The 13876-nt window shown below is 39.2% G+C and overlaps 1 long non-coding RNA gene across 1 annotated transcript in view; it reads left to right on the plus strand.

The window, feature by feature from the left end:
• LOC127572841 (uncharacterized) overlaps window positions 1-13488 on the plus strand; it is a 35634-nt gene extending 22146 nt beyond the window's left edge. Inside the window, exon 6 of the long non-coding RNA XR_007956703.1 lies at window positions 13340-13488. This is a non-coding gene — a long non-coding RNA (uncharacterized LOC127572841). The remainder of the gene's footprint in view (window positions 1-13339) is intronic.
• The last annotated feature ends 388 nt before the right edge of the window (window positions 13489-13876 follow it).

Here is a 13876-nt window from a genome sequence, read left to right on the forward strand (position 1 = left end):
GCCTGGATTAGAGAGTATGAATTATGAGGAGAGACTAAGGGGGCTAGGGCTTTACTCTTTGGAGAGAAGGTGGATGAGGGGAGACATGATAGAGGTGTACAGAATATTAAGAGGAATAGATAGAGTAGACAGCCAGCACCTCTTTCCCAGGGCACCAATGCTCTATACAAGAGGGCATGGCTTTAAGGTAGTGGGTGGGAAGTTCAAGGGAGATATCAGAGGAAGGTTTTTTACTCAAGAGTGGTTGGGGCATGGAATGTGCTGCCTGGGGCAGTGGTGGAGGCAGGTACATTGGTCAAATTCAAGAGATTACTAGATAGGCATATGGAGGAATTTAAAATAGAGGGATATGTGGGGGGAATGGGTTAGATAGTCTTAGGCGAGGTTTAAAGGTCGGCTCAACATTGTGGACCGAAGGGCCTGTATTGTGCTGTACTTTCTACGTTCTAAGAACTTTTCCTCATTTCAGTCCCAAATGAATACCCTTTTATCCTGCAACCATGGTTATTAGTTCTACTTTCTCCTGCCAGAGGAAACAGCCTTTTAGTATCCATCCTGTCAATCTCTATCACAAGAATATGTATTTCAGTGAGATAAGCTCGCAAACATCCTAACTCCAAACAATTTATGCAGAGGTAACACAATCAATAGAACATTATTTTTTCTATGATTAAAAAGCAATGTCTGCTATCACATTGTATCAAGGTCATACCTCATGTTATGAAGTGTAGTGTGTACATCTATTTAATCTACACTGCTTTCCTTTTAAAAATAGTAACAAACCCATAAAAATCATAATGTTTATATACATAAAGTGATATAATCAGTTAACCAATGACAACGTTGGTTAACTGATAAATACAAGCAACAATAAATTCACTCAATCTCCTGATCTCTTCATTAAAGCTGTATAAAATCTCTGAAACATCCAGCATGGGTGCTAGTATTTCTGGTGGATCACTTATCTAGAGAGGCTTTTTTATGCATCTGGTCTCACTTCCTGTTCTGTAGTTATTGTTTCAATGAAATTGCCTTTATAATTATGAATGAACAATACAACACATTCAAGACTGCCATTGGTATGGAATATAGTACTGTAGCAATTAAGCTACTGGACGAGCAATCATAGTTCAAGGCCATTGAAAGACCCAAGTTTAAATCTTAGCCTGCCAGATGGCAAATTTAAGTTCAGTTAATTAAATAAATCTGAATGGCCAAGACACAAGAGTCTGCGAATGTTGGAATCTGGAGCGAAAAAAAAACAAACTGCTGGAGGAACTTGGGGGATCTGAAAGCAAGTCTCACTAATGATAAATAAAAACAAGTTCTTTAACGTCCTCTAGGGAAGGAACTCTGCGATCCTTGCCTGGCCTGTGACTCCAGAACCACTAATGTGATTGACTCTTCAATGCCTCCTCAATTAAGAGCAATCAAGGATGGACAATATATGCTTGTAATATCAACATCCTGTGAATGACTACAGAAATTCTCCTTGGTGTCACCCTTGTACAATGAAGTGTTCACATAAAACAACACAAAGGTTAACAATTCTTATCAATAACAAAAATAGTTAGAATTATTCCTTATACTTGATAAATTCAGAATCCAAGAAAGGATGGCTAAAAAATAATCAACATGAAGAAAGTAAACTATGATGGCAAACTAATAAGAAATGTAAAAGAAACATAAATAGCTTCCCTAAGTACATAGAAAGGAAAAGACAAATCAAAGTGAGTATAAGATACTTAACAAATGAGGCTGAGGAACATGGATACGTCAGAGGAGTTAACAGATGTTTTACTTCAGTCTTTACAGTAGAAGATACAATGAACATCCTATTAATATTAAAAAAAAACATGAGGAAAGAACTAATTTTCATCACCATCATTAAAGAATTAGCATTAGGTAAAATAATGGGGCTTAAGTCTCCTGGACCTAATGGTTTGCATTCTACGCAAGGATGGCTACAGAGATTGGATGCAATGGTTGTAATCTTTCAAAAATCTTTATATTCTGGGGAGGTAGCAAAGGATCAGAAAACTGCCAATGTGATACCCTTATTAGAAAATGATGGAAGGCAAAAAGAAGGCAACTAGAGCCAGTTAGCCTAACACCTACGACTGGAAAAACGTTGGAATCAATTACTAAGAAGGTAATAGGAGAAATTTAGAAGTCATTATCTGATCAAGCAGAGTCAACATGGCTTCATAAGGGAGAAATAATGTCTGATATTAATTACAGATCTTTGAGGAAGTAACAGCCAAAGTAGACAGAGGGAAACTGGTAGATGTAATATATTTATAATTTCAAAAGGTGTTTAACAAAGTGGCACACAAAAGGTTATTTTGCAAAATAAAAGCTCGAGGTGTTGAAGATAATATATTAGTATGGAAAGAGGATTGACTAATTAGTGAATTGGGATAAGGAGCCATTTTTAATTTGGCAAACACTGGAGTGCCATATAGAACAGGGACTCCTCTGTTTACAATATATATCAATGATTTAGAGGAAGAAAACTAATGTACTGTAGCCAAATTTATACAGAGCTTCTGTTTCCTTCCAATACCTAATCTTGAAGTTCTCAATACTATCTCAAATGCTTCTTCTCCTCTTTGAGTGGTCATGGGTTAGAGGTTCTCAGGTTAGAGGGGATGTTGCATTTTTTTTAACTTTCCATGCGTTCTTTAGTTTTTTTTTCTCTATCAGGTTGGTAATTTCCTCCTACAACAGGACTTGGAATACAGTGTCAATTTCAGGAGTATGGGGTCAAGCATGCTAACAATGTGGCCTGGCTGATGTAGCTGACTGAGAATAGCAAAGGTTTCAATGCTGGGGATGTTGACCTCAGAGGGCAAGTTGATATTGGCTTGCTCATCTTTCCAGTGATTTTGGAGATAATGGGCATACTTAACCACACTCAAGTTAAAAAGGAATATGAATTTCCTTGCATAATTTTGGTGGAAATCCTTTTGTTATCTCCGGATCTGAATATTCCAACAGAGTTTTGGCCAGCCTCTCAGTCCTACCTTCTGTAAATTTGTTCTAACTTGCACTGGATTTTCTTCACTAAATCTCTCCTTCTTTGACATACTTTTTAATGAGAATTTTGGGTATCTGCCCTTATATATCTCTTTCTGTGTCAAAAGGTCAAGCTGGGCAAGATTTGAAAGTGAGTGTAGTCATTGGTATCAGGAACTTAAATAGTAAAACCTCCATGCAGTACAAAAGAAACCAGAAACATTTTGTATTTTAAAAGCTGCAGCCAGGACTTTAAGTTGAGAAGAGGAGGCAAATGAAAAACAAAAACCCCATCATAGAAGACAGAGGGTGGTGGCCAATTGGTCTTATTCTGGCTGGAAGTCTGTGACTCATGGTATTCCACTGGGATCCATCCTGGGACCTCTGCTGGTTGTGATATATATAAATGACGGGTGAAAATGTGGATGGGTGGGTTTGTAATTTTGCAGTTAACACAAAGATTGGTGGTGTTGTGGATAATATAGAAGTTTGCCAAAGGATACAGCAGGATATAGATCAGTTGCAGGTGTGGGCAGAGAAATGGTAGATGCAGTTTAATCTGTGCAAGTGTGAGGTGTTGTACTTTGGGAGATCAAATGTAAAGGGAAAGTACACAGTTAATGGCAGGACCCTTAACAGCAATGATGTACAGAAGGATCTTGGGGGTCCTTTCCAGGGTCGAGATGTCTAATACTACAGGGCATGTATTTAAGGTGAGAGGGGGTAAGTTCAAAGGAGATGTGTAGGGCAGGTTTTGTCGCACAGAGTGGTGGGTGCCTGGAATGAGCTGCCAGGGATGCTGGTGCAAGCAGATACGATAGAGGCATTTAAGAGGCTCTTAGATAGGCACATGTATGCAGAGAATGGAGAGATATGGACTATGTGCAGGCAGAAGGGATTAGGGGTCATTAGTTTAATTAGTTCTGCACAACATCATGGGCCTGTGCTCCTGTGCTGTACTGTTTACTTTTTACTGTACTAAAAGAATCAGCACAGGACCCCTAATACTCCTCTAAAGTTTCATTTTAAATGGGGGCTGCTCAGAAAATTCCAGTCATGCCTTTCAACTCACTCACAACACTCCTAAGATTTCAAACAGTTGAACTGTAAGTAAAATGCTAGTGACTGTTGATCATTTGGCAGTGCCAGTAATAAATTTGTATTATATATAGGAATCACATTCCTTCAAGAACAAAGGTAGAGGTGATTAAAGTGCTTGCTCAGAAAGGATTATGTCAGAAAGATAAATAAAGAAAGGTATATTTGTCACGAGGAAGCATAAACTCTGAATGGAGAAAGAGGGAGTGGTAGAAAGAGGAACAAGCAGCAACAAGCCAACAAATTAAAAATACTTAAGACAGTAAAAGAGATGTAAATTGTATTTAGTAATGATTTGTCTGCTCGAACCTGAGAAAACCATGTAAAACATTTGTAATTTGTGTATCTCAACTAATAGGAACTTATGATAGTACAGGAAAAAAATGTTTTAAATCTGGGAAGCCAATCTCCAATGCTTATGGGTACAAGTACTGAAAAACAAACAAAGTTCATTGTTCAAAGTTCATTGAGACAGAGATTCACCTGCACCTCCCTTAATATCATCTACTGCATTTGGTGCTCCAAGTGTGGCGTCCTCTACATCAGTGAGACCAAACGCAGACTAGGTGACCTTTTCTTCCCTTTTCTTCCCTTTCCTAACCTCTCTCTCTTTTTTCTACCTCCTTTTTTTCTCCTTACCTTGGACCTATCTGCCAGTGGATCTGCTCTCCCTCCTCCGCTGCACCTGCCTATCCCTATCTCTTACCTGCATCTACCTATCACCACCTTGCGCCCACCCCGCTTCCCCTCTTTTGTCCATCTATCACTGCTCTGCTTTTCCCTCCTATATATTGGGCTTCCCCTTTTCCTATCTTCAGTCCTGAAGAAGGGTCCTGACCCGAGATGTTGACAGCCTGCTTTTCTCCACGGATTCTGTCTGGCCTGCTGAGTTCCTCCAGCATCATAGTGTTTTTCATCGAGATTCCACCATCTGCAGTCCTTTATTTTTCTAAAGTTCATTGTCAATTACCTCAAGTTGTATCTCCAGACAGATTGCCTATTGCATTGCCTGTGGCATTAACATCACTGTTCTTCAGACATTCTTCATATGACACCTCATACAGCTGACCTTAATTAGCCTGAATATTTTATGAGTCAAGCACAGAGAGGTGAATGAGAGTAGTGCAATTGATATGTGTATGGAATTTCCAAAGGCATTTGATACATTTATTGGATATTTGTGATATGAAGCCCAGGGCTGAAGGAGGCTGTAACAACATGGATGCAAGTTGAATAAAAGATAGAATACAGATAGTTGTGGTAAATGGAGGTCTTATAGCTGGTGGAAGGTATACAGTGGAGTTCCCCAAGATTTAGTACAAGAGCCATTGTTAGTATGTACTGTATTAATGATATGAAATTGGGAGTACAGAGCACGGCTGATGATTGACTATTTGGAAGTGCAGTAAACAGTAAGGTAGTGGGGGGGGGGGGGGGAGGTGGATCTGCCTTCTTCAATCACTGCAGTTCTTCTAATGAAGGTAGTCTCACAGTGATGTCAGGAAAAGCGTTCCAGGATTTAGATCCAGTGATGATGAATGAGTGGTGATATACTAATAAGTCAGTAAGATGTGAACTTGGAGATTCTGAACCCCTGTCCTTTGTGGTAGAGATTGAGAGTTTGAGGTCTATCAGAGTAGCCAAAGAGAGTAATTGGAGTGCATTTTGTAGATAGCACGCACTGCAGTCAGTCATCCTGGTGATGGAGGGAATGAATGATGAGATGCAAATTAAGCAGTCTACTGTGTCCTCAATGTTGTCAGAGCTGCACTCATCCAGCGGAAGAGTATTGCTTCACAGTCTTGACTGGTGCCGCACTGATAGTGGAAAGGCTTTGAGATGCCAGGAGGACAGTCACTCGCTGCAAAATACCCAGCCTTAGGCCTGCTCTTTTAGTCACAGTGTTAAGAGTTTAATCCATCTGAATTTTTGGTCAAATGACAATCGAGTGGCTTGATATTCTTTTCGGAAGGCACTTAAAATGAACCACATCGGTCATTCTGAAGTCAAATAAAGACCTTACTGAGTAAGAATAGCAGATTTCCTCCCTTGAAGGATATTAGTAAATGATGGATTTTTATAGTTTTGCAGTCATTATTACCAATGAGTAGTTTATTTTTAATTCCAGATTATTCACCTGAGTTTAAATTCCAGAGCTGCTATGGTGGGATTTGAATTTGGGCTTCTAGATTATTAGTCCAAGGTTGCTAGATTACAAATCTGGTACATCATCATGAGACGTGATACTAGTAGACTTCAAAATGACAAAGGCAAGCTGATGGAATGGGCAGAAACGTGGCAGATGAAATGCAAAGGATCTTCCTCCTGATGTTTACAATCTTAAATTTAATATTTTGTCTTAGAATCAGAATCAGGTTTATTATCACTGATTTATATGTTGTGAAATTTGTTGTTTTGCAGCAGCAGTACAGTGCAAAGACACAAAATTACTATAAATTACAAAATAAATAAAAAGTGCAATAAATAAAATATCGAGGTAGTGTTCATGGGTTCATGGACCGTTCGGAAATCTAATGGCAGGGGGAGGGGAAGAAGCTGTTCCTGCATTTAGGCTTTATTTAGTTTTACTCACAGGAGATATGTATGAAGTGATATATTTTGTTAGGAAGATTATTATGAGGTATTGCAAATGATACAATCAGGATTCAGATTTCAGAATCAGGTTTATTATCACTGACATATGTTGTGAAATTTGTTTTGTGGCAGCAGTACAGTGCATAAAGACATAAAAATTACTACAAGTTACAAACATAAATGCGAAAGAGGAACAACAAGGTAGTGTTCATAGGTTTATGGACTGTTCAAAAATCTGATGGCAGAGGGGAAGAAGCTGTTTCTGAAATGTTGAGTGTGGGTCTTCAGGCTCCTGTACCTCCTCCCTGATGGGAGTAACATGAAGAGGGCATGTCCTGGGAGGTTAGGGTCCATGATGATGGATTCAGAAAGAAGGAAATCTGGAGAGACATATCCACAAATCTCCCAATGACAGGACAAATTAGCTGTTAATAAAGTGTTGACCATGTGTTAACAATGCGGCAATGCAGGCTAAGCAATTCACCACATGAAACCCAGCTATTCTATAAAGTAACTCTTTATTGTATCACAACAAAATGATTTTAATGTTCCCAATGTTAGTCTCTCTCTCTCTCTCTCTCTCTCTCTCTCTCTCTCTCTCTCTCTCTCTCTCGCTCGCTCTCTCTCTCTCTCTCTCTCTCTCTCTCTCTCTCTCTCTCTCTCTCTCTCTCTCTCTCTCTCTCTCTCTCTCTCTCTCTCACACTGGTACCCATTTGATTTACCACTCCAATTCACGCTAGTGGTTCAACTGAGGGGATCTCCCGTCGGCCATCCTTCTCTCAGCCCCAGGCTTAAGGGTCTTCTTCAGGACTGTTCTCCTTTGGAGTAATTGCTGATTATTGGGATTCTTCAGCTGGTTATATACAATTTTTTCCCAATCATTTATCCAACAAAGAACAAGGAACGAGATGCTGCTTTACTCTCCTTTCACATAGCAGCCGGTGCTGCTGGTACTTGTTCCATACTCATTGTCTTTCATTTAATCCAGGAAACTGCCTTGTAGATTCAGATTTAACTCTTTGCTGGCCAACAAAAGCATGTGGGGTTATGTGCTTTATAGACAGAACAATGGAATACAAAAACCAGCAAGCTATGCTGAATCTACATAAAACTCTAGTTTGGCTCTTTCAGGGAAAACATTTTAATTTGATGTACCTCAGGAAGGACACGAAGAATTCCTCAAGGGTACAGAAGAGTTTTCTGAAAGGTGGTCCCGGGATGTGGATAACTGGATACTGGAAAAGCCAACATTACTCTCCTTTGAACATAGAAGATAAGAAAAAACTTGGTGAAGGTGTTTAAAATCATGAATGGTTTTGATGGACTAAATGAAGAAAAACTATTTCCAAGGACAGAGGATCAATAACCAGAAAGAATTAAGTAGTTAGTTAAGAATTAACCCAAAGAATCAGACTTGATGTGAGGAAATAAATGTTTATACAAATGAGGGGTTAGGATCTGGATTCAATACTAGCCTTCAAAAAAATTTTGGAGAGACTTAAAGGATAAGAAAAATACCAAGATATAGGGAAAGAGTGGGAATCCATGGACTGCTGTCTTCTCCTTCATGGTGCCATGATTCTTTCAGATTGCAGCCATTGTGGTCCTGAACAGAAAATCATCCCCCTGATAATAATTTTAATATTATTAACTTTGTTAAGTCCTACTTTGATTTATTCAATTGGCATAACATGTCTTCCAAAGACTTTTCTTTAATTGTGTGCATTGCTCTTTTCTTTAATTCTGATAACATATGATTTCTAGTTTTCCTTTCTATTTTACACAGCATCTTTTTATTAAAACAGTCATAACTCTTACTTTCCTACTCCAAATAACTTCTATCCTCAGACTTTTCAAAATTCTTCATTTTTATTCTATAACTTTTCAATACTTCTATTAGTCACTTTTCATCATCATTTTGCGACTTCCTTTTGTTCTTTAAAGATCATCAATCTCAGAATGACAGAATGATTATGACAAGGAAGAAAGTCCTTCAGTCTGTTGAGTCCATTCCAGTTCTGTGCAAGAGTAAGTAACTGCTCCCATTCCCCTACTCTTTCCTCATTGCCCTACCATTAATTTCCTTTCAGATACTTATAAGCTACCATCATTACTAGCCTTGGCAGTGTGTTTCAGACCCTAACAGTTGCTGTGTAAACAAAAAGAGTTTTCCTTCTATATCTCTGATTCTTGACCATTCCACCAAAGTTCATTCTCTACTCTATCCACGTCCATCATGATTTTAATACCTCCATTAGATCTCCTCATAACCTCCTCTGTTCAAAGGTGAACAGCCTCAACTTCTCCAGTCTATCCACTCAACGTATGCACATAAATCCTTCATCCTGGAATCATCTTAGGAAATTTCTTCTGCAACCTCTCTAAAGCCTTCACATCTTTCCTAAAGAATGGGGCCTAAAAGCAGATACAATACTCCTGCTTCGACAAAATAGTGTTTTATGAAAGGTTCAATATGACTTCCTTGTTCTTCTACTCTTGTGCCTTTTTGTAAAGCTTTATGCTCTAAGCTATTTAACCCAATTACTTCAATTGCCCTGGCACTTCCAACCAACTATGCATAAAACCCCCAGATCACCCTACTCTGATAACCCTTTTAGAATTGTGCCCTCTGGTGTATCTTGCCTCACTTCATTTTACTAACCAAAATGTAACACGTCCTACTTCTCAGCATTAACCTACATCTGCCAGTTATTTGTCCATTCCATCGGTCTCTCTGCATCTCCCTAGTGTATTATTATCTTCCTTGCAGCTTAATGCATCTCAACATACCATGTCATTTGCAAATTTTAAAACTGTGCCTTGCATAGCTAAGACCAAGGAAAAGTGGTGGTCATAGTACCAACCCTTGGAAAACCCCACTATACGTATCTGGCCAGTCTGAAAAACACCCTTTCGTTACCACATCTCTTCAATTTTCTGCATCTCTGTTCTCACCCCTCTTCCTCCTGGACAGACCAAATACAGAGATCCCCTTATCCTTAACTTCCACCTACAGGCCTCTGCATTCAACAGATCATCCCTCATTATTTCTGTCAACTCCAACAAGATTTCACCACTCGATACATCTTCCCCTCCCCTCCCCTCCCTTTTCAGCATTTCAAAGGAATAGCTCATTTTGTGACTTCCAGGTCTGCTCTTCCAACCCTCCATCCTTTCTCCCTGTTGTGGCACATTCCCATGCAACTGCAGAAGGTGCAATACCTGAACTTTCGCCTGTTCCCTTCACTCCATCCAGGGACCTAAACACTCTTTCCAGATAGGCCAGCAAGTCACTTGCACTGCTAGCAATCTGGTGCCCTGCATTCGGTGTTCACAGTGTGGTTTCAACTGCCAAACACAGATTGGGTGATTGCTTAGCAGAGCACCTGTGCTCGTTAAGCAGAAGTGATCCTAAGCTGCGGTAGCCTACCACTTTGATTCGCTATTCCACTTTCACTCTGATGTCTCTGTCTGTGGGCTCTTACACTGTTACAATGAGGCAAAGTGCAAGCTTGAGCAACAACACTTCATCTTTCGTCTGGGCATGGTACAGCTACGGAGCTCAATATTGGATTCTCCAACTTCAGATAAATCGCTCTTTCTTCTGTTTGTATCTGTGCTATCATGTTTGCCTACCATCCCTTTTTCTTTCTTTTGTATTGTTTGGCCTGCTGGGCATGTCCCAGGAAGCCAGACTATGCAACATTACATTGACTATACAATATTAGCAACACATTAAACAGACAAAGGAGCTTAACTGCTACAGGGCATTGTTTTAAGGTAAGAGGGAGGAGGTTTAAAGGGGATCTGAGTGGTAACTTTTTTCACTCAAAGAGTAGTTGGTATCTAGAATAAGCTGCCAGAGGAGGTGTTGGAGGCAGGAACAGTAACAATATTTAAGAGACACCTGGACAGGAACTTTAATATGCAGAGCATAAAGGGATATGGAATTAATGCAGGCAAGTGGGATTAGTATGGATATACCTGATTGGTTGGCAGAGACTTGTTGAGCCAAAGGGCCTGTTTCTATGCTGTACACTATGACCCTAGATTGAGAGCAGATGCTTGCAGGAAAAAAAATCTTATAAGTGGGAGTCTTTTAAAAGAGAGTTAGCAAGAGTCCAGGGACAACATGTAAGGGTGTAAAGAAAATATGGCAAGATTAGGGAACCTTGGATGACAAAGGTCATTGAAAGTCTGATCAGTCAAAGTTGAGTTTATTGTCACATGCACAAGTACATGTATGCACAGGTGCAATGAAAAACTTACTTGCAGCAGCATCAGAGGGACATAGCATCATATAAGCAGCATTCACAAGGAAAACATAAATTAAACACAAGTTATACTTAATTTTTACAAGAAGGAACACAATTAGAACAAAAAAGTAGTCCATTTTAGTGCAAAGTGATCAAAGTGGTGATAGTGTTGCTAAACTGTAGTGACTAGGGTTTTGCCGGTTGGTTCAAGAACTGAGTGGTTGAAGGGAAGTAGATGTTCTTGAACCTGGTGGTCTGGGACTTCAGGCTTCTGCACCTCCTGCCCAATGGTAGCTGTGAAAAGATGGCATGGCCCGGATGGTGGAGATCTTTGATGATGGATACTGCCTTCTTGAGGCAGTGCCTCTGGTAGATACTACCGATGGTGCGGAGAGATGTGCCTGTGATGTACTGGGCAGAGTCCAGTACTCTCAGCAGCTTATGTTCCTGCACATTTGAATTGCCGTACCAGAACATGATGCAACCAGTCAGGATACTTTCAATAGTACATCTGTAGAAGTTTGTCAGAGTGTTCGGTGACAAGCCGAACCTCCTTAACCTCCTAAAGATGCTGGCACGAGTTCCTATGATTGATCAGGGAAAAAAAGAAAGCATATGACAGGTATAGGCAACTACAATCATGTGAGTCACTTGAGGAATGTAGAAGATGTGGGAGAGTACTTAAGGAAGGAATTTTAAAGGGGAATTGGAGGTATAAGTTTTTTTAAACAGAGATTTGTTGATACCTGGAATGTGCCGCCAGAAGAGATGATGAAATCATATCCAATTACAACGTTTAAGAGGCAGTTAGACAGACACTTAAATAGGCAAGGCATAGAACTATATGGTCTGGATGTGGGCAAATGGGATCAGTGTGGATTGGCCAAAAGGTTGGCATGGATGTGGCGTATTGACGGTCTTGTTCCTTTGCTGTACAATTGTGACTTTCTGAAGTGCTTCTCCATTGCATGATCTGCTATTTGGCTGAGAGTAAATTAAAGTTATGTCTCCATCGGTAGATGTAAACATTTCCATGGAGAAGAATAGGGAATTTTCCTTGTTGAACCAACCTTCTTCTCAATCTTCATCACCAAAAATAACATATTTCTCCATACATTCATTTGATGTTTGTGGTATCTTTTCTATGTTAATTGGGCACCTTGGTTATCAACTTAATAAAAGGCAACTCAGCTCAAAATTGTTTCATTATCTGTGAAGTACTTTGAAACATCTTGAGGAATTGAGTTCTATAAATACAAGCTTTTTGTGTCTTTCCAACAACATTTTTAAGGGAAATATATTTTCAGTCAGACACTAGCACTCTCCAGAATTAATTTTCATTCACAGCTAATCCCCTTGAATCCCTGCATATCCATTATATCTGAAAATAACTTGGAATCCTGCTTACTATTTTGACATTCCTCCTATCCATTTGAATATTATTATGAAACTTCTGCCTATAACAGGAGGAAGCCTTTTGTTGCTCAATCACATTTAAGGGAAAGGATCTTCATCTGCAAATGGGGTAGTGTAAACACTTCCACTTGTACTTCTGGGCCCTTATAACATAAAACCTCAGAGCAGATTGTACAACTGACGCTGCTGGTACTAGTGGAGGTGACATTTATAATCATCTATAATACTGCCACATCTATGTGACCAGTGAGGAAAATTAAATATTTAACATTCATGAATCAACACTGGTTTCCTGAAGAAACAAATATTGTCTGCTTCCTATTATTGGCCCTACAATAACAGCTAATTTAAAAAGGTCATTTTTGCCAGAGTGGAATTACCCAGTTGTATTGTGATTAAATATTCCATCTTCAAAATGTCCTTATCTCTATGTACTAGATTAAAATATTTACTCAGAAAAAAATTCATTTTAAAGCTTTGTTCAATCAAGATGCAGATATGTGACACCAAGATTAACATCACAGATTCAAGTAGTTAATTTTTAGGGGCTAATTATGATTCATTTATTCCGGGTAATGCAGGAAGAACAAACAAGTGCAAACATTAATTGTCTGGTGGGTGGCTGTAACTAACGGATTTCAAACTTCTGAATATATGACAGAAACAAACATGGGGCCAAGCTGACCCATGATACATGTACATCTGCACCAATGGTTCTTGTAACAATTGCTAATGGTGGGCAAAATAAGGGAGGGAGGAGGCAGAAAGCAATAGCAAGGGAAATCCTGAAGAATAATTTATTACTATCATGAGTGAGATTGCAATTTTAATTATTTCTTTTCTGGGCCTCTGAGGAGGAGTGGCAATGCAAGATATAAAAGAATATCATTAAGAGCATTTATAGGTCACTAAATACAGCCCTAACTTTGTATAATTAATTTATTTTGTTTTCGCAGTGCATTTGCAATGACCTTGGACCTTGTGGACAGCTTCATGGTGTGGTTTATGAAAGTCTAAAGCCAAGTAATCAGCAACATGCAACTCCCTGTGTTTTTCATGCTGCAACTTGAAGAATTTCATTTTACATACAAAAGATGAAAGTCGCATTAAACTTACCTTTATTTTCTCAGGAAATTCAGGGCTATTGAAACTTTCCAAGTAAATGTGGTACTGGCCAGTGATTGCAGCTTTATACAAAATAAAAAAACAATAGGCTTCTTGATTATGACAACTTTTTTGAGGTTATTGAATATTGAATATTTTCCATCTCTGTAATGTATCCCTTAACTGCAGGAACTAGTCTGACCTGCTCTACCTTAAAACTCTGTGGGATTGTTCTGGAATATATACTCAGGAATTCAATGCATTAGTGCCCTATGCCAATTTAACTTAATGCTGTTTGCCCCTGACGTTTGTGCATGTACACACCTCATAATCACTGCAGCACCCAGCCAGTGCCAAGTACACAGTTTCATGGTGTGCATATTTAGTTG

Source organism: Pristis pectinata, chromosome 7 (genome assembly GCF_009764475.1).
Source record: "Pristis pectinata isolate sPriPec2 chromosome 7, sPriPec2.1.pri, whole genome shotgun sequence".
NCBI classification, from domain to species: domain Eukaryota; kingdom Metazoa; phylum Chordata; class Chondrichthyes; order Rhinopristiformes; family Pristidae; genus Pristis; species Pristis pectinata.